Consider the following 27,873-nt stretch of genomic DNA (forward strand, 5'->3'; position numbering starts at 1 on the left):
TAAAGTATATCCCAGTCTAGAGAGATTTTTTTTGTTTGATAGTATCAGCCTTGCACCTACAACAATGCCTGGTGTAAAACAAAACCTCAATAAACATTTGCTGAATAAAAGAATTATTTTTATCAGTTAATAAGTAATTTAAAGTTATTTTATAATAAACACTTAAACATCCAAAGAGTACTTTAAAAATTACAAGAATGGGGCGCCTTGGTGGCTCAGCCAGTTGAACAGCCAACTCTCGGTTTCAGCTCAGGTCGTGATCTCAGTCCTTGGATCTAGCCCACATCAGGCTCTGCTCACAGCACAGAGTCAGCTTGTCCCTCTCCCTCCCCCTGTGTGCACACACACAGTCACTCTCTCTCGCAATAAGATGTTCAAAAAAATAAACATTACAAGAAACTCAGAAATTAGGCAGAAGCTTCAAATGCTTAATCATGCCTGCAACAGATCACTCAAAGTTAAATGTCCAATTTCCTTCCTTCAACCCCAAATGGTAATGCTGGTCTTTCCTATTGTATTCCAATTCAAATATCCCTTACTTATGCTTTGAAATTTGTTCATATCAATGAACTTTATAATCATTTTATCAAGTTAGAAAATGTAACAAATTTGTTACGGGAAAAAAGCATTACTTAAAAGCAGTACTCACTTTGAAAGACCTTGCAGGCTGAAAGTGAGCAATCTTATTAATCAAAGGGAAAAAAAGTCACAATTGTTCTGTGAACTTTAAAATTTGTCATGACCTTTTAAAACATTTAAGACTTATACTGATTATAAATACACAGGGAAGTACTGTGTGGCTGATATTTACTATTTTATAACTTAAAACAGAAGAAACATTGAAAATCAGTGTTCTTTTTCTTTCTAAAAATTCGTACCATGAGTAGGCAGTTCTTGCCTTCTCATTTTCCTAATGTAACTTATGACACAGAATAATCCTATTTTCTATGCTTTGGCAAACTGCCTTTAATCTGTTCGAAGTTTGGTTCAGCTTCCAACACTTTACCCTTTGTCCTTTCAATGCTGTCAAATATTTCCAAGAGTTTCTTTAATATGGAATTTTTGCTGGAGTCACTTCCTCTGGGATACCTTCATCCTTTCTATTACAATGACTTTCCTCATTGATGTTGATAAATTAACCTTTACTAAGTTCCTCAGGCTTCATATGTATACTGTTCCCTAATTCTGTAAAATGAAGCAACTGAATTAATTTCAAGTTCAGAAATATATTGAACTCGGTCATTAGAAATCTATTAGATTATATTATTATTATTATTATTATTATTCTTGATTTCAGCTCAGGTCATGATCTCAGGATTGTGAGATCAAGCCCCAACATGGGTTCCATGCTGGGTATGGAGCCTGCTTAGGATTCCCTCTCTCCCTCTGACCCTCCACACCTCTCTTTAAAAAGAAAAAAAGAAAGCATTAATTAGGAGTGCCTGGCTCCGACAGTCAGTAGAGCATGCAACTCCTAATCTCAGGGTCGTGACTTCAAGCCCCATGCTGAGTGCAGAACTTACTTTTAAAAAATCAAAATTAAATTGAAAATAAGTAAAATAGCTTAAAAAAAAAAAAAAAGACATGTGGGCAGCCCAGGTGGCCCAGCAGTTTAGCACCACCTTCAGCCCAGGGCGTGATCCTGGAGACCTGGGGTCGAGTCCTGCATCCAGCTCGCTGCATGGAACCTGCTTCTCCCTCTACCTGTGTCTCTGCCTCTGTGTGTGTGTGTCTCTCATGAATAAATAAAATCTTTACCAATAAATTTTTTTTTATTTTTATTTATTTATGATAGTCACACAGAGAGAGAGAGAGGCAGAGACATAGGCAGAGGGAGAAGCAGGCTCCATGCACCGGGAGCCCGACGTGGGATTCGATCCCAGGTCTCCAGGATGGCGCCCGGGGCCAAAGGCAGGCGCCAAACCGCTGCGCCACCCAGGGATCCCCCAATAAAAGGTATTATAAAAGATTCGCACTTATCAATAAATGGTGGTGGGAAAAATGGACAACTACATGCAAAAGAATTAAACTGGATCACTATTTTATAACCATAAAGAAAAAAAATTCAAAATGCATTAAAGACTTGAATGGAAGACCTAAAACCATGAAACTACTAGAAGAAAAATAGTAAGCTCTTTGACATCAGTCTCAGTAATATTTTTTTTCGGATCAGTTTCCTTAGGCAGAGGCAACAAAAGCTAAAATAAATGGATACACATCACACTAAAACACTTTTGCAAAGCAAAGGAAACCAACAAAATGAAAAGGCAACCTAACAACAAATGGGAGAAGATGTTTGCAAATCCTACATCTGATAAAGGGTTATTATCTAAAATATATATAGGTCTGGGCACCCGGGTGGCTCAGTTAAGCATATGCCTTTGGCTCAGGTCATGATCTCGGGGACCAGGAATCAACCCCACATCAGGCTTTCTGCTTACCAGGGGAGTCTGCTTCTCCCTCTGCACCTCCTCCCACTTATGCCCCCCCCAAAATAAATGAATAAAATCCTTAAAAATAAATATATGTCTTACATAACCTAATATGACAAAAGAAAAAATCAAATTAAAAAATTGGCAGAAGACACGGATAGACATTTTTTGAAAAAACACAGCTGGCCAATAGGCACATGAAAACATGATCAATACCACCAATCATCAAGGAAAGGCAAATCCAAACCACAATATATCATCTCATATCTGTTAGATTTGTTATTATCAAAAATACAGAAAATAACAAGTGTTGGCAAGGACACAGAGAAAAAGTAACCATTGTATGTTTTGTTTTATTTTTTTTACAATTGTACATTTTAAGTAGAAATTTAAATTGGAGGGGAAAAAAGAAACATAAATTGAAAAAAAAACGTTATGGGATCCCTGGGTGGCGCAGCGGTTTGGCGCCTGCCTTTGGCCCAGGGCTAGATCCTGGAGACCCAGGATCGAATCCCACGTCAGGCTCCCGGTGCATGGAGCCTGCTTCTCCCTCTGCCTATGTCTCTGCCTCTCTCTCTCCCTGTGTGACTATCATAAATAAATAAAAATTAAAAAAAAAAAAAAAAAGAAAAGAAAAAAAACGTTATGAAAAAAAAGTACTGGGGCTCTTACAAAAACACAAATTCAAAAGGATACATACACCCCTATGTTTACTGCAGCATTATTTACAATAACCAAATTATGGAGGCAACTTAAGCATCCATCAATAGATGAATAAATAAGATGTGGTATATATATCAATGAAATATTATCCAGCCATAAAAAAGAATGAAATCTTGCCATTTGCAACAACATAAATGGGTCTAGAGAGTATAATGCTAAGCAAAATAAGCTAGTCAGAGAAAGACAAATAGACAAATACTAAATATTTCACTGGTAAGTGGAATTTAAGAAACAAAACATTTTTAAAAAGGGGGGTGAGAGAAGCCAAAAAACAGACTTTAGCTACAGAGAACAAATAGATGGTTACCAGAGGGGAAGTGGGTGGAGGAGGAGTGAAATACGAAAACAGGATTAAGAGTACACTTAATTTGATAAGCACTAACATATGGAATCGTTGAATCACTATATTGTATTTCTGAAATGAACATAACACTGTATGTTAACTACACTGTAATTAAATTTTAAATAAAGTATGGAGGTTCCTCAAAAAATTCAAAGTAGAAATACCATATCATCCAGCAATTCTGAGTATTTACGCAAAAAAAACAAGAATACAACTCCAAAGAAATAATATGCATGCCTATGTTCATTGCAGCATTATTTACAATAGCCAAGACATGGAAGCAACCTAAATGTCCTTCAACAGATGAATGGGTAAAGAAGTTTGTATGTGGGATCCCTGGGTGGCACAGCGGTTTGGCACCTGCCTTTGGCCCAGGGCGCGATCCTGGAGACCCTGGATCGAATCCCACATCGGGCTCCCGGTGCATGGAGCCTGCTTCTCCCTCTGCCTGTGTCTCTGCCTCTCTCTCTCTCTCTGTGTGTGACTATCATAAATAAATAAAAATTAAAAAAAAAAAAAAGTTTGTGTGTGTATGAATACATTATACCATTATACACACACACATATATTCACTGTAGTATTACCCAGTCATAAAAAGAATGAAATTTTGGGGTGCCTGCATGGCTCAATCAGCTAAGAGTCCAGTCCAACTCTTGATTTCAGCTGAGGTCATGATCCCAGGATCAGAAGACAGAGCCTTATACTGGGCTCCCTCAGCACTCAGGGTGGCGTCTACTTGAGATTCTTTCCCCCTTCCTCTCTCTCCCCACTTTCAGGCTCACTCTCTCTCCCTAAAATAAACCGATCGATCGATCGATGATCAATCTTTAACAAAAAAAAAAAAAAAAGAATGAAATCTTGCCATTTGTCATAACATGGATGGACCTAGAGGGTATCACACTAAGTGAATTAAGTCAGACAGAAAAAGACAAATACTTCGTGATATGGAATATAAAAGTCAAGACAAAACAGAAACAACCTCACAGATATAGGAAACTGTTGGTTACTGGAGGGGGTAGGGGCCTGAAGGTAGGCAAAATACCTGAAGAAGATTAAAAGGTACAAACTTCTGTGGAAAAAAAATAAATAAAAGAGAAAATTCAAAGACTGAATCACTTGAGTGTCAAATTTACATTATATATTTTAATAGAATTTATTTGGATAGCTATAAAAACCTAATAAAAATAAAAGACAAGGGATAAATAAATAAATAAATAAATAAATAAATAAATAAATAAATAAATAAATAACAAGGGATGCCTGAGTGGCTCAGTGACTGAGTGTCTGCCTTTGGCTCAGGACGTGATCCCAGGCCCAGGATCAAGTCCCACGTCAGGCTCCCTGTGAGGAGCCTGCTTCTCCCTCTGCCTGTGTCTCTGTCTCTCTCTCTGTGTCTGTCATGAATAAATAAATAAAATCTTTAAAAAAAAATAAAATAGAATAAAAGAATAAAAGTCAAAACTTATCACCAAATACAGAGTATAGATTTTTAGTCACTGCTGTGAAATTTCAAACAAAATCAAATTCAAAGGTGAAAAGCTATCACCTTAAAATGATTTCTTTCATGACTTCTTTTCAGAACAGCTAAGAAGAAAATTAAGCTAACTAGACTTAAAATGGTAAAAGTCATTTGTAATAAGTAGATAATGTCTCCCATTCAATGTAAATATACAGAATGCTGTATTTACCCTTAAACATAAATTGACAAAGGTAGAAAATAAGTGTTCCCATGATTCTTTATAATAAATTTGGAACAAACTACATTTTTTCACAAGTTTAATACTCCAACAAAATGTATAATAAGTTTGGAAAACCAGAAACATTTATAATAAAATTATTTTAAAATAATGAAAAAATAAAAATTTTAAAAATCTATAGCAAATACGAACTTACAAATTACCAAAATCACAAGTTTCTTCAATTGTTTAAGGTAAAAATAAAAACCTCATAACCCTGAGCTTAATCAAATGGCAAACTGCCATAAACCAAAAATCAATCCAAAGAAATCCCCGAAATCATATATTGACAAAAAACTGAAGAGCTAACTGATACCTAACTTCAAAAGATCTATGAAATAAAGACAAAGAGCAAGGATTACTCAACCTGTATATATCTGCAACCATACAAGGAACATTTAAAAAAAGAAGAAAACCCTAGAAATATTCCCTAGGGGTCCCCCAAAGTCAAAACAATTTTCACCCTAATACTAAGACGTTATTTGTATTTTTACTGTGTTGAAATTTGCACTAAGGGCACGAAATCAATTGTGGCCCCTTAGGCAGTAGCACCAAACTATAATAGTCACTGCATCACTGCCCAATGACTGTTGTGAATATATATCGAGAGAAAATATAATTAAAATATTTAAATTTCTTAAAAGAGTGTATCTTGCAGAAGTAACCAGAAATCAAAAAGGATTTTAAATGCAAGCCCAGTCAGTTCAGTCTTAACTGTAATTAAAATATTTATTCTCTTAAAGATACCCCATTAACTTTTTTGATCATGGAAGACAATACCAATATCTAAATTCTGTGGATTTTTTCCCCAAACTACAATTATTGTATAGTAACAATACTGTATGTAACTATATTTTAGTATAACATTTAATACATTAAATAAAATAATACAGGTAGAGACCAGAAAGATCAAACTTAAATTGTCACTAAAAATCAAGAACACCTGGGGGCACCTGGGTGGCTCAGATGGTTAAGTATCCTATTCTTCATTTCAGATTAAGCCATGATCTCAGGGGTATGAAATTGAGCCCCATGTCTGTCACTGTGCTGTGTGGAGCCTGCTTAGATTTCTCTCTCTCCCACTCCCTCTGTCCTCCCTTCTCTCTCCTTAATAAAAATAAAATAAACTTTAAAAAAATAGGGGGAATACACACACAAAAAAAGGGACACTTGGCTGACTCGTCAGTAGAGCATGCCGGAACTCAGGGTTGTTTCAAATCCCACACTGGTTGTAGAGGTTACTTGAAAAAAAATTAAACCTTAGAAAAAGTTGTCGGGGATCCCTGGGTGGCGCAGCGGTTTAGCGCCTGCCTTTGGCCCAGGGCGCGATCCTGAAGACCCGGGATCGAATCCCACGTCGGGCTCCTTGCATTGAGCCTGCTTCTCCCTCTGCCTGTGTCTCTGCCTCTCTCTCTCTCTCTCTCTGTGTGACGATCATAAATAAATAAAAATTTTTTAAAAAGTTGTCACTAAAAAATAATTTCTAACTAAATTTCATTGTTTTTAGTTTTCAACCTAATATATAATGTCATCTTACATTAATCCCAAATAATCTAACAGACCAACAACTAGGAAACCAATAAAAAAAAAATCCAACAAACATGAAAACTTAGTATTCCTGAATCCATCACTTTATACAAAACAAGAGTTATCCATCTTTTTGAATGAACACTTTACTAAATACATACATGCTACCTCTTTCTAAAGGACAAGAAAAGGCATAATACATATAAAATTAGTTATCAGCAATCTAGTAAAGTGCTTTCCTAGCTACAGAAACTGGGTACTCTCAAATATGTATCTCTAAACTCTTAATTGATGAAATGTCTACAAATGCTATTTTAGAATTAAAGATTAGGTGCTCATTTTTGAAAGGATCCACATAGACCTGAAACATATCTCTTGAAACCAAAAATAGATGTGTGTGTGTGTGTATATATATATATTTATATTAATATAAAAATATAAATTGCATATGTATACACGTAAGAACTGATATATACATTTTTCAATCAGTTCTATAAAATTCAAATTTTTAAATAATCATATATCACTTTGATAAGCAGGAAATAAAATTTTAAGCCTTGGTAAGTTATATATATATTTAATATATAATATACATTTTTACTTAAACTTTTTAAAAAGGAAATGGCACTAAGTGAAAATATAGGAAAGGTTTTTTATCTTAGCACACATACACACACATCTTCTTTACAAATCTCCTAATCTCTAAAATTGTTCCTGTGCCTTAAACATAGGATGGGGCATCAAGGTGGCTCAGTCAGTTAAGCATCTGCTTTCAGCTCAGGTCATGACCCGAGCATCCTGGGATTGACTCCCACATCAGGCTCCCTGCTCAATGGGGAGGCTGCTCGTCCCTCTCCTTCTATCCCTCCCCCCTGCTTGTGTGCTCTCCCTCTCACCCTCACTCTGTCACATAAATAAAATCTTTAAATAATAAAAATTTTTTAAAAAACATAGGATGGACATCTGTTGCCACATTATTCTCAACAATGAAATATTAGAAAAAAGTCCCTCTAGAAAGACATGATTAAATAATTTATTAATACACAGTATACTACGGAATTCTACGTAGACTTTACAAAGAATAAAATAGAAAGTTCTGGAGATAGTGGTGATGTTTGTACAATATGAATATACTTAATGCCTCTAAACTATAAACCTAAAAAATTATTAAAATGGCAGATGTTGGGGTGCCTGGGTGGCTCAGTTAAGCATTCAACTCTAGATTTTGGCTCAGGTCATGATCTCAGGGCTGTGAGACTAAGCCCACATGGGGCTCCACGTTCAGCACAGAGTCTGCTTGAGATTTTCTCTCTTCCTCTGCTCCTCCCAATCATGCTCTCTCTCTCAAATAAATAAGTCTTTAAAAAAAAAAAAAAACTAATAGACATTCTCAACAAAGGAATGGAATAAAGAACCAGACTGAAATTTTAGAACTGAAAAATTAAAACACCAAAAAAAGGGGCGGGGAGGCCCTGAGGGCAAGGGATATTGAATAGTTACTTAATAGGTACATACTTCAGTCTGGATGATGAAGTAGTTTTTTGTTTTTTGTTTTAATTTGAGAGAGAGCAAGAGAAAACATACTCAGTCGGGGTCGGGGTGTGGAGGAGCAGATGGAGAAACAGACTCCCCGCTAAGCAGCAGGGAGCCCAATGCAGGGCTTGATACCAGGACCCTGGGATCATGAGCTGAGCCAAAAGCAGACAGTTAACCAATTGACTCACCCAGGTGCCCCTGAAAATAGTCTTTGGATGGACAGTGGCTCAGTAACCATGTGAAAGCTATTAATGCCAAAACTGTGCACTTAAAAATGGTCAAAATGATTAATGTTACCTATATTTTACAATTAAAAAATGGTGGGATCCCTGGGTGGCGCAGCGGTTTAGCGCCTGCCTTTGGCCCAGGGCGTGATCCTGGAGACCCGGGTTTGAATCCCACGTCGGGCTCCCGGTGCATGAAGCCTGCTTCTCCCTCTGCCTATGTCTCTGCCTCTCTCTCTCTCTCTCTGTGTGACTATCAAAAAAAAAAAATTTAAAAATGGTAATAAAGCAAACTCAGTCATGAGTTCAAGAGCAAAATAAATAGGAAAGAATCATGAAAATAAATCCATTGAAACTACATAATCTGAACAAGAGAAAAAAATTTTTTAAGATTTTATTTATTTATTCATGAGAGACACAGAGAGGCAGAGACACAGGCAGAAGGAGAAGCAGGCTTCCCATGAGGAGTTCCATGTGTGACCTGATCACCAGACTCCAGGATCACACCCTGAGCCCAAGGCTAACGCTCAACTACTGAACCACACAGGTGTCCCAAAAAATATTTTCAAAAAAATGAGGGGCATCTGGATGGCACAGTCGGTTGAGCCGTAGCTCCCGGTTTTGGCTCAACATGTGATCTCTGGGTTGTGGATCAAGCCCCACATCAAGCTCCACATTTGGCACAAAGTTGGCTTGAGATTTTCTTTCCCTTTGTCCCTCCTACTTGTGCTCTCTCTCTCTAAAATAAATAAATCTTAAAAAAAGAACAGAATCTGAGAAATCCACATGACAACATCAAAAGGAATAATATTCATATAATCAGATTTCAACAGAAGAAAAAAGCTGTAATGTGGAAAAATTATTTAACAAAACAATGGCTGAAAACTCTCCAAATTTGAAAAAAGATATTTATATCTACAAATTCAAGCTAAGCAAATCCCAAATAAGATCAATGTAAAAATATCCATCCACATCAAGACACTCATAATAAAACTGCTGAAAACTAAAGACAAAGAAAAAATCTTTAAAATATCCAGAAAAAAATGACAAGTACTTATCATTGCAGATTTCTTATCAGAAATCATGGATGCCAAAGGAAAGAAGAAAACACTCAAAAAAAAAAAAAAGGATTTTATTTTTTTGAGAGATAGTGTGCACGAACACATACAAGTGGGTAGATAAGAGAGGGATAAGCAAACTCTCAGCTGAGCACAGAGTCCAACACAAGGCTCAATCCCACAAACCTGAGATCATGACCTGAGCCAGACACCCAACTGACCCACCCAAATGCCCCGGAAGAAAACACTTATAAAGTGCTGAAAGAAATGTCAACGCAGACAGCTACATACAATGAAATTACATTTTAGAAATAAAGGTGAAACATATTCTGTAATAAGGAAAACTAGAAGTCTGCAAATCTCTCCTAAAAGAACCTTAAGAAAGGTTTTTTTTATACAAAAAAAAAAAAGGAAAATTTAGAATATTAGAAATAAACACAGAATTGGTATCAATCTAAGTAAATATAGCTATTTATAAATACAGTCCATTCTTTTACCCTTTAGTTATTTTACATGTCTGACAGCTAAATGTAAAAATTATAATGTTATATGATAGGAATTTGTATGTATGAGAAGAGGACAACTACAACATAAAGGGAAAGGGTAAAACAACATATATGGTGGGATCCAAATTTCCATGAAGTGTTAAAATATTGATTCTAAGAAGCTAGTCTCAAAATGTTAAAAATACTGTCTGAGTCTATTTATGATATTCTCAAAAAGACAAAACTACAGTGACAGAAAACAAAACTGTGGTTGCCAGTGGTTAAGAGGGAATGGAGAATATGACAACAAAGGGATAATAAGCAGGAGCTTCTTGGAGCAACAGAATTATTATTAATCCTGTTTGTAGTGGTGCTTACAGAAATCTATACTTGTGTTTAAAATTTATACAACGACATAACGTACATGAACAAAGGAATTTTAGCTAGCATATGTTGACCTCTAAAATAAAATACATACATGCATGCAAGATAAATGCACACATAATCATAAATACACTGAGTAGTGATATTACAAGAGATTTTTATCTTTATACTTTTTTAAATCTTTCAAATCATCTACAATGAGTATTATCACCAGAATAAAAATAAAATACTCAAAAATAACCACAATATACTTAATTAAGCTAAAAATATGCCACTTCAATATGGTTCTCTAATAGTACTATTTGGAACTGAGTAAATGAGAACATTGCAAAGTATTCTGAGAGCAAGTTTAAAGTTTATCATAACAGCAGGCAGTTGTAATCCCCTTCCCCAACTCTCTCACAACCAATCTCTCTCAAAACTTACTAACAAATACAGATGACCCTTGAAAAATATGGGAGTTGGGGCACCGACCTCCCCCAGGTCAAAAATCCACATATAGGCGTGCCTGAGTTGTTCAGGCTGTTAAGTGCTCAATTCTTGGTTTTCGGACTGGTCATGATCCCATGGGTTGTGGGACTGAGCCTTACATGGGGCTCCTTGCTCAGCAGGCAGTCTACTTGAGAGATTCTCTCCCTCTGCCCCGACCCCACTCTTCAGTGCACTCTCTCTGAAAATAGATTTTTAAAAAATAGACTAAAAATGCATTTTAAAAAGCCACACACACATAACTTTTGAATCCTCAAAAACTTTACTGATAACATACTGTACTGAAAGCCTTACTGATAAAACATTAAATCCAGCTGAGTGAAGTAAGTCAGTCGGAGAAGGACAAACATTATATGTTCTCATTCATTTGGGGAATATAAATAATAGTGAAAGGGAATATAAGGGAAGGGAGAAGAAATGTGTGGGAAATATCAGAAAGGGAGACAACGTAAAGACTGATAACTCTGGGAAACGAACTAGGGGTGGTAGAAGGGGAGGAGGGCAGGGGGGTGGGAGTGAATGGGTGACGGGCACTGGGGGTTATTCTGTATGTTGGTAAATTGAACACCAATAAAAAACAAATTTAAAAAAAAAACATTAAATCCATTAATACATATTTTGTGTATTATATACTGTGTTCTTACAATAAAGCAAGATAAAAGAAAACATTAAGAAAATATGAAGTGAAATTACATTTACAGTATTGTACCATATGTACTGTATTTATCAGATAAAATTTGAGTATAAGTGGACCCATAAAGTTCAAACCCACATTGTTCAAAGATCAATTTTATTGAGATTCTGAGAAGATGGGAGACTAAGGAAGCACCAGAATTCTGTCTCCCCACCTAGACAACAATGATACAGGCATAATCTGTGTGATATAACTGCTTTTATTATTTTAGAGTCCATTGAAAGCTTCCAACTTCCAGGGAGTAGGTTTGGAAGGAAAATTTTGGGTAAATTTCAACTCTTAGTAGCAGCTATCCATCCTCCATCTCCAACGTTAAGGCAGGCAGCTGTACATACCTTCTAGAAGCAGACTATGAGAGCCAGGGTGGGCAAAAATGACCATGTCCTCCATGTATTAGAGATCTGTGCCCTAATTCCTCATTGCTACTTCTGATCACAGAAATGAAGACAAAGAGGCATATGGCCATTTTTGTTGCACCAACCCCCACTGCTACAGATCCCTCCCTTCCTTCCCTTCATTTTTCTATTTTGTCCCCTCTGTGAGCCAGACATTAAAGACTAGGACATTCAAAAGCAACTGCACATACAGAAGAAATTAGAAACTCACTATCTATATCCAGGAAAATGCAGTGACTGAGAAAAAATTTGAGAACTTAAATGGACATCTCAGGTTGATCCTAACCCCAGAGAGTCTACAAGAATAAAATATAAAATAAAAATATTCTGGAAAAGAAGTAAATCTGATTTTCAGAATTACCATGTTATTATATTGCAATGTCCAGTTTTCAGGGCACCTGGGTGGCTCACAGTTGATCATCTGCCTTCAGCCCAGGACATGATCCTGGAGTCCCAGGATCGAGTCCCACATAGGGCTTCCCACAGGGAGCCTGCCTCTCCCTCTGCCTATGTCTCTGCCTCTCTCTCTGTGTCTCTCATGAATAAATAAAACATAAAAAAAAAAAAATGTCCAGTTTTCAACAACACCAAAAAAAAAAAAAAAAAAAAAAACCCCACAAGTGAGGCACCTGGGTGGCTCAGTCAGTTAAGATACTCAGTTCATGATCTCATCAGGGTCCTGTGATTGGGCCCCACATCAGGCTCTCTGCTCAGGGGGGAGTATGCTTCTCCATCTCCCTCTGTCCCTCCCTCCTGCTCTTGCTCTCTGTCAAATAAATGAAATTTTTAAAATTAAAAAAAAAAATCACAAGTAACAGGAAAACACACCCACACAAAGGAAAAGTATAAACAGGAACTGTTCCTGAAAAAGCCCTGATGGTAGACCTACTAAAGAGACATTAGAAGAACTATCATAAAGATTCACAAAGAAGTAAATAAAGGAAGATATGGAAAAAGTCAAGAAAATGTATAAACAAAATAGAAATATCAATAGATATTGATATTTAGAGAGAGTCAAAGACAGACAGAAGCAGGCAGAAGAAATATTCAACATTATGTCCTATCCTGAAGATAGGACAATGAAAATTATCAATTTTAAAGAACAAAAAGAAAAATGACATAAACAAAATGAACACAGTAAGGTATCCGTGGGACACCAACAAGCAGACTAAAATACACACTGTGGGAATCCCAGAAGGAGAAGAGAAAGAGAAAGGGGCAGGGAAATTATTTTTAAAAATATTAAACTGAAAACCTCCCCACACTTGACAAAAGACATGAATATAAATATCCACGAAGCTCAACAAATCTCACACAAGAAGAATTTGAAGAAATTCACACAGACACACTTTAGGAAGCCACAAAGAATCCTCAAAGTAGCAAGAAAGCAGTGAGTGATTCACATACAGTGGATCTTCAAAAAGTGTATGAGCAGACTTCTCATCAAAAAATTTGGAAGCCAAAAAAAAAAAAAAATTTGGAAGCCAGAAGCCAGAGAGCTAATATATTCAAAGTGCTAAAAGAAGAAATAGTCAAACATATTTCCTATATCTGTTAAAACTGTCCTTCAAAAGTTAGGGAGAAATTAAGACATTCTCAGATAAACCAGAAACTCCAGGGTATCCAGCAGTGGGAAATGAAAGCACAGTAAACAGTAATTCAAAGCCATATGAAGAAGGGGATCCCTGGGTGGCGCAGTGGTTTGGCGCCTGCCTTTGGCCCAGGGCGCGATCCTGGAGACCCGGGATCGAATCCCACATCAGGCTCCCGGTGCATGGAGCCTGCTTCTCCCTCTGCCTGTGTCTCTGCCTCTCTCTCTCTCTCTGTGACTATCATAAATAAATAAAATTAAAAAAAAAAAATTCAAAGCCATATGAAGAAATAAGGATCTCAATAAAGGTAAATGCATAGCAATTATAAAAGCTAGCACTGGCCCCCTAAGTGGCTCAGTTGGTTAAGCATCTGCCTTCAGCTCAGGTCGTGATCTCAGGGTCCTGAGATCAAGCCCTACATTGGACTCTTACTCAGCGGGGAGTCTATCTCTCCCTCTGCCCCACTCCTCCACTCAGGCATGCACTCTTGGTCTCTCTCAAATAAATAAAATCTTTAAAATAAAATTAAAAAATAAGAGCTAGTATCATTCTAACTTTGTTTTGTAATTCCAAATGTTTTTTTCTACAGGATTTAAGAGACTAATTCAATTTAAAGAATGTCTACCTCGTGTTTTTGGGCACACAATGTACATAGATTTAAGTCTGTAATACCAATAAACAAAAGAGTGAAGTTGGAGTTATAAAAAAGCAGTTATTCTATGTTATTGATATTAACCTGGTATAAATTCAAATTAGTGTTATAACTTTAGGATATTAAATGCAATCCCCAGGGTAACCACAAAGAATATAGCTCTAGAATATACAGAGTATGAAATGAGAAAAGAGTTTACACATTTCACAAAAAATACCAACTAAACACAAAAAAGTAATGCATGAGATGAGGAACAAAAAGCTATAAAACATAAAGTAAATGACAGAAGTATCGCCTTATTAGTAATTACTTTAAATGTCTTAAACTCTCCAACCAAAATAGAGATCAGCAGAATTAATAAAAACACATAATCCAACTGTATGCTGTCTTCAAGAGAATCAGTTCAGATCCAAAGATACAGATTGGATGAAAGTAAACGAATGGAAAAAATATTTGATGCAAACAGCAATTGAAAGAGAACAGGGGTGGCTACACTAATATTGTACAAAATAGCCTGAATCTAAAAGACTGCAAGTGGTATTACATACTAATAAACAGTCTGATACAGCAAGAAGATAAAGCAATTATAAACATTTATATACCTAATGACAAACCATCAAAATATATTAAGCTAAAACTGACAGAATTAAGGGGAGAAACTGTTTTTACAATAATAGATACTTCAATGCCCCCTTCTCAATACTGGATGGAATAATCATAGAGAAGATAAGAAATGAAGAATTTAACAATACGATAAACCAACTAGACCTAAGAGACATATACAAAACAGTCTACCCACCATCAGCATACACATTCATTTCAAGAGCATATGGGATATTTTCCAGGATAAACCAGATGTTAGGCCACAACAAAGTCTCAATAGACTTAAAACACAGATATCATACAAAATATCCTCTCCAACCACAACAGGATGAAGTTAAAAATCAATACTAAAAATAAAATGGGAAAATTCACAAATTTGTGAAAATTAACACCCTCTGAAGCAAGCAAAGGACCAAAAAAGAAATCACAAGGGAAACATTCAAATTACTAAAATAAAAAATAAAAGTGGAGACATTACTGGTTCTGCAGAAATGAAAAGAACTATGAGAGTACTACGAATAATTTACACCAACAAATTGGATAACCTAGATGAAATGGACAATTTTCTAAAACACAAAACCTACCAAGACTAAATTATGAAGAAATAGTGGCACCTTGGTGGCTCCATCAGATAAGTGTCTGCCTTTGGCTCAGGTCATGATCTTAGGATTCTGAGACTGAGCCCTTCCTGGGGCTTCATGTTCAGTGGACAGTCTGTATGTCCCTCTCCCTCTGCCTCTCCCCTTCCCCCTGCTCATCCTCTCTCTCTTTCTCTCAAATACTTTTAATAAATAAATAAGAACTAGAAAATGTGAATAGACCTATAACTAGTAAGAAGAGTTAATCAGTAAACAAAACTCTCCAGAAAAAGTCCTAGACTCAATGGTTTCACTAGCACTACAAAACATTTGAAGAAAAATACCAATCTTTCTCAAACTTACATCCCATGACCAAGAGAATTATTCCTAGAATTCAAGGATGGTTCAACATATGAAAATGAATCAAAAGAATACACATTAACAGAATGAAGGGAAAAAAATACATGATTATCTCAACTAATGCAGAAAAAGCATGTGACAAAATATAAAACCCTTTCATTATAAAACACCAACATGGAACAACATGAATGCAACCTGGATGCAACCTGAAGACACTATGCTAAATGAAATAAATAGAAACAGAAAATAGAATGGCAGATGCCAAAGGTTAGGGGTAGGTGGGAAAGTGGATTATTGTTTAATGGGTACAGCATTTCAATTTTACAAGAAAAGTGCTGGATGCAGGTGATGACTGTACAATATTACAACATTTATTATCACTGGGACGCCTGGGTGGCTCAGCGGTTGAGCGTCAGCCTTCGGCTCAGGGCGTAATCCCAGGGCCCTGGGATTGAGTCCCACATGGGGCTCCCTGCAGGGAGCCTGCTTCTCCCTTTGCCTGTGTCTCTGCCTCTCTCTGTCTCTCATGAATAAATAAATAAACTATTAAAAAAAAACTTATTATCACTGAACTGCACACTTCAAAATGTACACTTAAAAATGGGTAAGATGGTAAATTTATATTATGTGTGTTCTACCACTATTTTATTTCTTAAAAGATGGGCCCATGCCACCAGAGACCTCGCAGAAGTACCAAAATAATTTTTCAGATGTACATTTTCCAGATGGAAAAATTCATCACCAGGAAACCAGCCCAACAAGAAACATTAAAGGTATATTTTTCAAGAAAAACAATGACACCACATGGAAATCAGGGTCTACCCAAAAGAATGAAGAGTGCTAGAAATGTAAGTACCTGAGTATACCAATTATAAAAACATTGCCTCTCAACTCCAAATCCACTTTTTTCTCTACACGCTGCTTTGCGACAACTGGAGCTGGTACCTCTAAACGTGTCTTCTCTGCCAGCTGACAAAACGTTAACCTTTGTCAGCAGATGGCACTGGAGGAATATTCCAGACAGAAGTGGGTTCTCTCCCCATGAGTGTGCTCTAATGTGCTGGTTCAAGTGGAGGACAGTGGTGCCCAAAACACCCGAAGGCCCTCTCCCCAGGCACCAACTTCCCACCAAGTCTCAGAGAGACCTACCTATACAACCATGGGTAGCTTCCCAGCAAGTTTTGTCAGCACCGCTGAGGGCCGCTGCCCAGCAGGTTTCAGTGGCACTCCTACTGGCCAGATGTTTCCCAGAGAATTATGCCAGTGTCCCAGGTTCTTAGCCGGGTTCAGAAAGGGACTTCCTAGTGACTCTTCTCAGTACCGCAAAAGGGGGTTGGGTTTCCTGTTTGATAGCAAAAATTCATGGCACTTCAAGCTTAACCATCATCCAGTATAACATGCCCCATCGAACAAGATCTGAATCTCAGCCTTGAAGCTGTAAAATGGGGCATCCTCCAAATTTGTTCCAACCTTGCTATTGTGCCTCCGCCTGGAGGTAGTGGCTGCTCTGCTACTGTGTATACCTTCAAGTTCTCCTTCCCCCTTAGGGTTAATTTCCTTTCCCTGTTCAAATTACTGGGTGGTTTCTGACCTCTGAATGGTATAGAATTGATACTGGTAGTGGTCACAGCTAACAGACCTATAAAGATGGGATTTGGAGACTGGCTTGGTTGTGCCCTCTAGCTTACACAGGAAATAGGATGCTAGTAATCCCTGGCATGGAGTGGCATCACAATTCATCAAGCTATCAACTGTGGTTGACTGTGATCAAAGGAAGCAAGTACTCTGGGACCCCAAGTGGTTGTTGTACTTAACTGTTAAGGCAGCAGTGATAACTATAGGGTCTGTTACATAAGATGGGTTCTCTAAGTGTTCTTGAACAGGTACACAGGAAAATAAGTTCAAGTCCATTAAATGTCAGATTAAATCAAAGTCTGAAAAAAATACTCTCATGCAATATTAAAAAAAAAAACTCGGGGATCCCTGGGTGGCGCAGCGGTTTAGCGCCTGCCTTTGGCCCAGGGCGGGATCCTGGAGACCCAGGATCGAATCCCACGTCGGGCTCCTGGTGCATGGAGCCTGCTTCTCCCTCCTCCTGTGTCTCTGCCTCTCTCTCTCTGTGTGTGACTATCATAAATAAATAAAAATTAAAAAAAAAAAACTCTTAATTCTTATAACCACAGGTTGTTATTGCTAAAAATCAAATGCAAAATTTTATTATATATATATAACATTAGATGAATTTGTAGTCTCACCAAGTTTCTCATGTGAAAGTAAGAGCAATGACTAGGAAAAAAAAAAAAATGGGACCCTAAAACTTGAAATGGGAACATGTGGTTGAATGAGAATTAAAAAAAACAATTTCAAACATCCAGGGGCAGTAACTTACCCTTCTGTATCTAAAGAGAACAGCTTTCCTTTGCCTGAAAGTCCTGTGATATCATTAAGCTCAGCAAATGACTTGAAGGAGGATGCTCCTTCTCCTCAAGACCAACTACAATCAACCCTATTGACACTAGACCCATAACTAAGTTCAAACCTCAGCATGTTATAGAGGAACAGGTCCACATATGACCAAGAGGAATCAGCTTAACCACTAAAAAATGCCAACATTTTGTTAACATATAAAGGAAAAAACCTGGGAGATGTGTCTGAAAACAGATACTATTACGGTAGAATTAGACCTAGGAAGTTAGAATTCATTAATACGAGTGAGCTTACCACAGACTCTGAATTTGATGTAATAACTTGTGCAGCTGAAGAGGGCTCTAATAAGCATACTTGTTGACTGAAACTTATACTCAACAATATAGCTGTAATCATTAAGGAAATGCAAATCAAAATCATCCTAACACTGACAACGAACATTTAACGAGGTTGAGATACTAGAGTTTCACTGGCATTATGTGGAAAAAGAAATCCAAAGGCTTAGGGAGACAGGAATACTGAAGTGGATTTATTCTCTGCAATAAATCTATACACCTACTACAACTAAATTCCCTGAGAAGGCCCAGAAGACACTATAATTAGTGACGGAAGCACCACATACTTGAAAAGCTATGTGGCTGCTCTCTTTTATAAGGCAGGTACGACTGCAGGGAATGTCACCACTGAGATGGGCTCCCTGATTTCACTGAGGATGATGGGATCCCAAAATAGCAGAGGCCAAGTGGCAGCACTTAACTCCAAAGATAAGGGCAGCAGGGACGTACCGGTAATCAGAATGCTTTGGCCCGCAGGGATCTTTGGCAGTGGCTAATTGATCACGATGTTCCTAGGAATGAAATAGATGGGCAGTTTAATCTACATAACAGAAAAATGTCTAAATCTGGTGGCCAAAAACTGATTTGAGTCATCACAGTGGAAGTCACAGACACTTGCCCAGTTTCCAGATCTGGTCAATTCACAGACCCACAGCCTCTTGTGGAAAGGCCTCTCCTCTTGAGGAGGACTGGGTCCACCTGAAGGAGAGCTCTGCACCATCACCATAAGTAGACACCGTAAATCTCTCTCCAAGCCTTTCCGAAAGGGACTATCGCCATTAGGTAGGACAGTGGTTTTTCAAGCAGGGACAATTTTCCTCCACAAATCTAGAAAATTTGGCAGTATATGGAGGCATTTTTGGTTATCACAACTGGGGAGCTGTATTGACACCTCGTGGGTAGAGGCCAGGGATGCTGTGAAACATCCAACAACATACACAACAGCTTAAAAGAACTGTATTTCATTAGCTCCCTGATCTTATCTGCTACTACTCCCCACCTTGCTCACCACCTTCACTACCATCTCTGCTGTTCATCAAATATACACAAGCAGGGACACCTGGGTGGCTCAGTCAGTTAAGCATCTGCCTTCAGCTCAGGTCATGATACCAGGGTCCTGGGATCAAGCCCCACATCAGGCTCCCTGCTCAGGGCCTGCTTCTCCTCATCCCTCCGCCTGCCACTCTGTCAAAGTCTTTTTAAAATACACACACATACACACACACACACACACACACACACACACAGAGCATTCACCTGCCTTCACATCTTCAGCCTTGTTGTTCCCTCTACCTGGAGTGTTCCTACTCTTAGGTACCCACATGGCTGGCTTTCCTTCAGATTTTTGCTTAAATGCCCCTATTTAAAGTTGCAATGCCCCTTCCACCACAGCACAATGTATCCCCTTTTTCTGCTTTATGTTTCTCTATGGTAATGTTCCACTTTAAATGCTCTACATTCATTATTTAACAGTTCTCTCTCCCATCAATAGAACATAAACTCTGGAAAAGAGATGTTCTCCATTTTATTCATTACTGTATCCTCAGTTCCTACAATGGTTCCTTGTATATAACAGACACTCAAACATTTGTTAAATGGAAACATGAATGGTGACTGGATGGAAATTAGGGAATGTGGAGCCCTGAGGAATTCTAAGATGACTCCTAAAGTGGTCGACTGCTTTTATCTGCCTAGTACCCCATTCTTCTGAAAGTCATTTCTGATCAATCAGATAGATATTTTAAACTCTTTCCTTTTTTAAAATGTGAGGGATCCCTGGGTGGCGCAGTGGTTTAGCGCCTGCCTCTGGCCCTGGGCGCGATCCTGGAGACCCGGGATCGAATCCCACGTCAGGCTCCCGGTGCATGGAGCCTGCTTCTCCCTCTGCCTGTGTCTCTGCCTGTGTCTCTGCCTCTCTCTCTCTCTCTGTGACTATCATAAATAAATAAAAATTTTTAAAAAAAGTGATAATTTTTTCAATGTAGGCAAATCTATTATTCTTTTGAATTATCTTTTTTTTTGGGGGGGGCTTATGGTAAAAAGGAATTCCCATATCAGGATGTTATATTTACCTATATTTCCTTTGAGAAATAGTTCCATTTTCTTATACCCACATATTCAATCCCTATAAATATGTTTTGGTATCTGGAGGAAAAGATACAACTATTTTTGCCCAATGACCAGCAAACTGTCCAAACAATTTAAAGAATAACTTGTAACTCTAGTCCTATATATAGATATGAATCTCTTTATTTGTAAGTAATTTAAGTGTTTCTATAGCAGTATTCAAGATCCTGTAAAACAAAGTATCCACCATTCCCCTACTCCTCCACTCTCCCATTAGTCTTCTAATTCAAAACTGTTTTGGCTATCTTTCACAGTTATAATTCGTAATGAACTTCATCACAGTTCCCTCGAAGTCTACCCTTCTCATTATCAAAAAGAAAAAGAAAAACAAAATCCTGCTGGGTTACTGACTGATACAATATTTGGCATATCACTTACTTTTTTCCAAGAGCCACCAAAGCATAATGGTTACAGATTCTCTGCAGTTGGAGTCAAACAGCCTGAGTGGGTTCCAATCCCATTATTCCTTACTCTCGCACCTATATAACTTTGACAAGGCACTTTACCTCTCTGTTACTCTCAGGTATAATACTGTATTATAAGGTCATTTTCTGAATTAACTGAGTTACGACATGTACATTAAAACAATGCTCCTAAAAATTAGCTGTTGTTTTGACTATTATTATTACTTATTACCATGTCCTTAGGTAAACTCTTATCATTTTAAGTCTCACATTTATTAGGTTTATCCCAAGGAATTTAGTTTTGTACGACTTTGTGAATCAACTGTTTTTTAATTTTCCAACTAGTTATAGTCAAGGTTATTAAATTTTATGGGATTTTTAAGAATATTTTAATGTTGTAACTAGGCAGTTTACTATTCCCTGTTAAAATCCTAACACATTTTTCTTCTTTTCTTCCAGATTGTTTTCATTTTCAATTTTTACTTCTTAGTCCTAAAATATTTTGATACTCTTGAGATTTCCAGGCAAATAAATTTATCATCAGAAAATAATCATAATTTTGTTCTCCAACTTTCCAAGATTTACACCTCTCATTTCTTTTTTTTTTTTTTTAAGATTTATTTATTTATTTATTTGTGATAGACATAGAGAGAGAGAGAGAGGCAGAGACACAGGAGGAGGGACTACTCCATGCCAGGAGCCCGATGCAGGACTCAATCCCGGGACTCCAGGATCGCGCCCTGGGCCAAAGGCAGGGCTAAACCGCTGAGCCACCCAGGGATCCCCTACACCTCTCATTTCTTTTCATCATCTAACTATATTGCCCTAGAACTTCCAGAACAGTAATAATTATGGTAATAGCAGGCATCATGTTGATTTTGTTCATTGTGATAATGATATCACAATTTTTTTTAAAAAGAGACTGCATTTCTTAGAGATGCATACTTTGTGTATTAATAGGTGAAATATGCCTACAATTGCTTTAAAATATTACAGGAAATGATGTGAGAGGAATAAATAATACAAGAGGTAGAAAGTTGATGACCGTTAAAGAAGATGAATGGCGAACATGTGACCATTAGTTCAACTATTTCCTGTATATTTATATTTTTAAATTTCTGCAACAAAGATTTTTAAAAAGTAATCAGGGGTATCTCGGTGGCTCAGACGGTTAAGCATCAGCCTTCAGCTCAGATCCTGATCTCAGGATCCTGGGATCTAGCCTGCATGGGGCTCCCTGCTCACTGGGGAGTCTGCTTCTCCCTCTCCCTCCACCTCCAGCTCCTGGCTCCCCACTGGAGCTCTCTCTAGCGAGCTCTCTCTAGCATTCTCGCTGGTTCGGTCTCTCTCAAATGAATAAATAAACCTTTAAAAAAAAAAAAAAAGTATGGGACGCCTGAGTGGCTCAGTGGCTAGGCACCTCCCTCTGCCTCAGGGAGTAATCCTGGGATCTGGGATCAAGTCTTGCATCGGGTTCCTTGTGGGGAGCCTGTTTCTCCCTCTGCCTCTGTCTCTGCCTCTGTCTCTCATGAATAAATACATAAAATCTTAAAAAAAAAAAAAAAGTCATAGTCAATTTCAGAGGCACAAAAGGATTGAATGAAAGAATAATCAGAGCAAACGTTTGTTTCTTATTCAATGTCACAGAATGGAAGGCAAGAAAAAAGTAATGTTCACACTCACTTCCAGGCAATGACTTCCAAGACTTCTATGACACTATCCAACTCCTTCCCTTTTGCTTCTAGAAATCACCACCTAGTAAATGCTGCTATTTCTTATGTACTAACCTACTGAAACCTACTAAGAGTTAGATAGATCTTTATTTCTATTTTATCTGTAAGGAAACAAAAATTATGTTAATGGTAAGGACCAAGACTAAATTTTATTATGATAGTGGTTCCTAATCTACAATTCTCCACCTAATCTATTTCAGAAGGTCCGAGACAGATAGGGCCTAGACATTTGTGTATTGTAAAGGAGCAGGGATAGAATTCCCTCAAGGGATTCTAAAGCATATTGCTAATTAAGAACAAATACACCATAATGTTTTCTCCTGGGTCCTCTGCTGTTATCTATCTGCTGATTCCCACAAAATTAAATTTGTGTCTGTATATATCTGTGTGTTCACCAGCCTCAATTTCAATTTCTGCTCTTTTGAAAAACAATGTCAAAAAAATAAAGATGAGCCACAGACTAGGAAAAAATAGTTGCAAAACACTAATAAAGGATTTGTATCCAAAATACATAACTGTACTCAAAACACAACATAAGAAAACTTACCCAGCAATCCCACTATTTACCCAAAAGAAATAGGCATGTTTATACAAAAACCTATAGACGAAAAACCGAGACTTTCTGTTAAAAAAATGTTGCTAAAGACGATGTTCACTACATTACTCAGTGTCATCTACTGAAGATTCACATCGGAAACTTTTAGAATCAGTGCTACAAAGTGATGTTTCTTCATATATGCAGTAATGTTTGTTCTATGTGATAACAGGACATACTTAATCATATTCTCTGATCATCAGAATTATCGTATCTGTATTTTCCTTTACCGTGGTCCTTAATTCTTTTAAACTTTTTTTTTTTTTTTAACTTTTTTTATATACCTTTTAAAACTACCTCAATTTGGGCAGCCCCGGTGGCCCAGCAGTTTAGTGCCGCCTGCAGCCCAGGGCATGATCCTGGAGACCCTGGATCAAGTCCCATGTCAAGCACTCTGTATGATGCCTGCTTCTCCCTCTGTCTGTGTCTCTGCCTCTCTCTCTGTCTCTATGAATAAATAAATAAAATCTTTAAAAGAAAAAAAAAAAAGCTACCTCAAATTCTTTGTGGAAAGTTAAACCTGAACAAATATATATAAAGAAATTATAGGGCAGCCCGGGTGGCTCAGCGGTTTAGGGCCACCTTCAGCCCAGGGCGTGATCCTGGAGTCCCGGGATCGAGTCCCACATCAGGCTCCCACCATGGAGGCTGCTTCTCCCTCTGCCTGTGTCTCTGCCTCTCTCTCTCTCTGTGTCTATCATAAATAAATAAATAAATAAATAAATAAATAAATAAATAAATAAATAAAGATTATAACCAACATAATAAGCTTTCTCTTCTACTCCTTCTTGGGAATGAAGCTTTTAATTTTGCTTGTTGCTTTATTTAAAGTTTTTATTTATTTAAGTAATCTCTACAACTCCACGTGAGGCTCAATCTCACGACCCCAAGATCAAGAGTCACATACTCTTCCTACTGAGCCTCCGAGGCATCTCTTTTAACCTTTAGCATACTTGTTTTATAATTTTGGAAATAGGGACACCTGGGTAGCTCAGTAGTGGAGCGTCTGCCTTAGGCTCAGGGAGTGATCCCTAGAGTCCCGGGATCAAGTCCCATATCGGGCTCCCTAGAGGAGCCTATTTCTCCATCTTTCTACATTTCTGCCTCTCTCTGTGTCTCTCGTGAATAAATAAATAATATTCTTTTTTAATTTTGGAAATAGCTAACTATTAAAGTTAGTACAGTTGACCCCTGAACAACATGGGTATGAACTGCAGAGGTCGCTGACACACTTTCTTTTTTCAATAAATACGGTGCAATGATTTTCTAAAAAAAGGTTTTCTTTTCAAGGCACCTGAGTGGCTCAGTCAGTTAGGTGTCCGACTATTGATTTTTGCTCAGGTCATGATCCCAGGGTCAGAAGATCGAGATCCCCATCAGGCTCTGGGTTCTGCACTGAGCATGGAGCCTGCCTAAGATTCTCTCTCTCCAGACATCGGAGTGGCTCAGTGGTTGAGTATCTGCCTTCAGCCCAGGGCATGATCCTGGAGACCCAGGATCAAGTCCCCCATCGGGCTGCCTGAATGGAGCCTGCTTCTCTCTCTGCCTATGTCTCTGTGTCTCTCTCTCCCTCACTGTGTCTCTCATGAATAAATAAAATCTTAAAAAAAGAAAAAAAAAGATTCTCTCCTTTTCCCTCTGCCCTCCTCCCCCTACTGCTTGCATCTTTCTCTCTCCAAAAAAATACATATATTATTTTCTCTTAGCCTACTGTTAATTAGATAGTACATAATACATAGAACATACAAAATACATCTTAACCTATTGTTTATGTTATCGGTAAGGCTTCCAGTCAACAGTACGATATTAATAATTGAGTTTTAGGGGAGTCAAAAATTACAGGCAGGGGAGCCTGGTTGGTTCATTCAGGGAAGCATGAGACTCTTGATCTTGGGGTTCTTTTTTTTTTTTTTTTTTTATAGTCACACAGAGAGAGAGAGAGGCAGAGACATAGGCAGAGGGAGAAGCAGGCTCCATGTACCGGGAGCCCGATGTGGGATTTGAACCCAAGTCTCCAGGATCGCGCCCTGGGCCAAAGGCAGGCACTAAACCGCTGCGCCACCCAGGGATTCCCCTTCATCTTGGGGTTCTAAGTTCAAGCCCCACACTAGGTGTAGGGAATGAACGAACGAACGAACGAACGAACAAACAAATAAATAAATAAATAAATAAATAAATAAATAAATAAATAAATAAATAAAATACATAAATAAGGCAGCCGGGGCGGCTCATTGGTTTAGTGCTGCCTTCAGCCCAGGGTGTGATCCTAGACACCTGGGATCAAGTCCCACGTCAGGGTCCCTGCATGGAGCCTGCTTCTCCCTTTGCCTGTGTCTCTGCCTCTCTCTCTGTCTCTCATGAATAAATAAAATTTAAGAAATATAAAAAGAAAGAAAGAAAGAAAGAAAGAAAGAAAGAAAGAAAGAAAGAAAGAAAGAAAGAAAGAAAGAAAGAAAGAAAGAAAGAAAGTCTTAAGATTAAGTCTTAAGTCTTAAAGACTTACCAAAGTCTCTGCCTCTCTCTCTGTCTCTCATGAATAAATAAAATTTTAAAAATATAAAAAGAAAGAAAGAAAGAAAGAAAAAGAAAGAAAGAAAGAAAGAAAGAAAAAAAGAAAGAAAGAAAATGATTTTTACAAGCTACAGGCAGATTTTTTACTGTAGGGGGACCAGTGCCCCAACCACATGTTGTTCAAGGACCAATTCTACTTACATATGATAAAGCTGAATGTACAAATTAGGCACAATAAGAGATTAACAACAATAAGAGAACACTTATATCACTATACTGTAATAAAAGTTAATTGACTGTGGTCTCTCTCTCAAAATACAGTACTGTATTCACCCTTCTTGTGTTGACATGATGACAAAAACGCCTATGTGAGGAGATGAAGGTGAACAACCAAGGTAGGCATTGTGACAAAGCGCTAAGTTACTACTGACCTTCCGACAACACATTAGAAGGAGGATCATTTGCTTCCGGATGGACCGTGGTTGACTGTGGGTAACTCAAACCACAGAAAGCAAAACCACAGATTTGGGGCAGGCGTGGACTACTGGTTTTGTAATTCCCTCTTATTATACTCAACTTTTAATAAAATACTGTTTAAAAGCTGCAACCTGGGGGGCACCTGGCTGGCTCAATCAGTAGAGCATGTAACTCTTGATCTCAAGGTTCTAAGTTCTAGCTCCATGTTGGGTGTAGAGATCACTTTAAAAAAAAATCTTTAGAGGGGAGGGGAGGGGGAAAAAAAATCTTTAAAAAAAAAAAGGTCAAAACCTAGTCTCAGCTGTGCTGAGTGAAATTAAGCTAAGATTCTATCTCTATATTTGGGCTACAGGGTCAAGCAGGACCCCTACCAAGGCTAGCATGACAGTAGCAGAGACAATCAGAAGAAAACCTCTCCCACGAAGGAAAAGTACATTTCTACGTGGAGAGTCAGAGCTCTGATGCAACCTACATCTTGCCACAGGAAGAAAATCTGAACAGTACACATCTTAGGGAACTGAATTATTATTAACGGAGCCAAATGGTCACTCGTACGTGGAATATAAGAAATAGTGAAAGAGAGTATTATAAGGGAAAGGAGAACTAAGTGAGAAAAATTAGAGAGGGAGACAAACCATGAGAGACTCCTAACTGGGAAACATACAAAGGGTTGTGGAAGGGGAGGTGGATGGAGGGATGGGGTAACTGAGTGACGGGCACCGAGGAGGGCATTTGATGGGATGAGCACTGGATGTTATACTATATGTTGGCAAATTAAATTTTAATTAAACAAAAAATAAAAAGGGAGCCAAACTGTTACCATATAGATGAACAGATTTTCATTTAAGATAAATAATGAACGGGAGAGGAAACAATAGAGAATGGGGGGGGTTTAAAGGCAAGGAAAGTAAGACAAAGCAAAATGAGTACTATAACTAAGCTAGAAGTAGTAGAAATAGGGGATCCCTGCGTGGCGCAGCGGTTTAGCGCCTGCCTTTGGCCCAGGGCGCGATCCTGGGGACCCGGGATCAAGTCCCACGTCAGGCTCCCGGTGCATGGAGCCTGCTTTTCCCTCTGCCTGTGTCTCTGCCCCTCTCTCTCTCTCTGTGACTATCATAAATAAATAAAAAATTTTTTAAAAAGTTTAGAAGCAGTAGAAATAAAGTCTTAAAAATCATATCTGAGATGATCTCAATTAAGATTCACCAATTAGGGACGCCTCCTGGGTGGCTCAGGGGTTGAGTGTCTGCCTTCTGCTCAGGGTGTGATCCCAGGGTCCTGGGAGGAGTCTCGCATTGGGCTCCCTGCAGGGAGCCTGCTTCTCCTCTGCCTGTGTCTCTGCTTCTCTGTCTCTCATGAATACATACATAAAATCTTTTGAAAAAGAGAGAGAGATTCACCAATTAAAACTGGATTGATAAGGGAAAGAGAAGAAGCAAGATGACTCAGAGGT

At 38.0% G+C, this 27,873-nt stretch overlaps 1 long non-coding RNA gene across 2 annotated transcripts in view; it reads right to left on the reverse strand.

Moving 5' to 3' along the window:
- Positions 1-27,873, reverse strand: part of LOC140602465 (uncharacterized) — a 60,237-nt gene that overhangs the window by 17,536 nt on the left and 14,828 nt on the right. Inside the window, exons 2-3 of one of the 2 annotated variants that reach the window (XR_012005411.1) lie at positions 19,024-19,085; positions 16,961-17,153 (exon numbers count right to left, since the gene is read on the reverse strand). This is a non-coding gene — a long non-coding RNA (uncharacterized lncRNA). The remainder of the gene's footprint in view (positions 1-16,960; positions 17,154-19,023; positions 19,086-27,873) is intronic. The other variant, XR_012005410.1, reaches the window with a different exon arrangement.

This window comes from Canis lupus, chromosome 13 (assembly GCF_048164855.1).
Source record: "Canis lupus baileyi chromosome 13, mCanLup2.hap1, whole genome shotgun sequence".
Taxonomy (NCBI): Eukaryota; Metazoa; Chordata; class Mammalia; order Carnivora; family Canidae; genus Canis; species Canis lupus.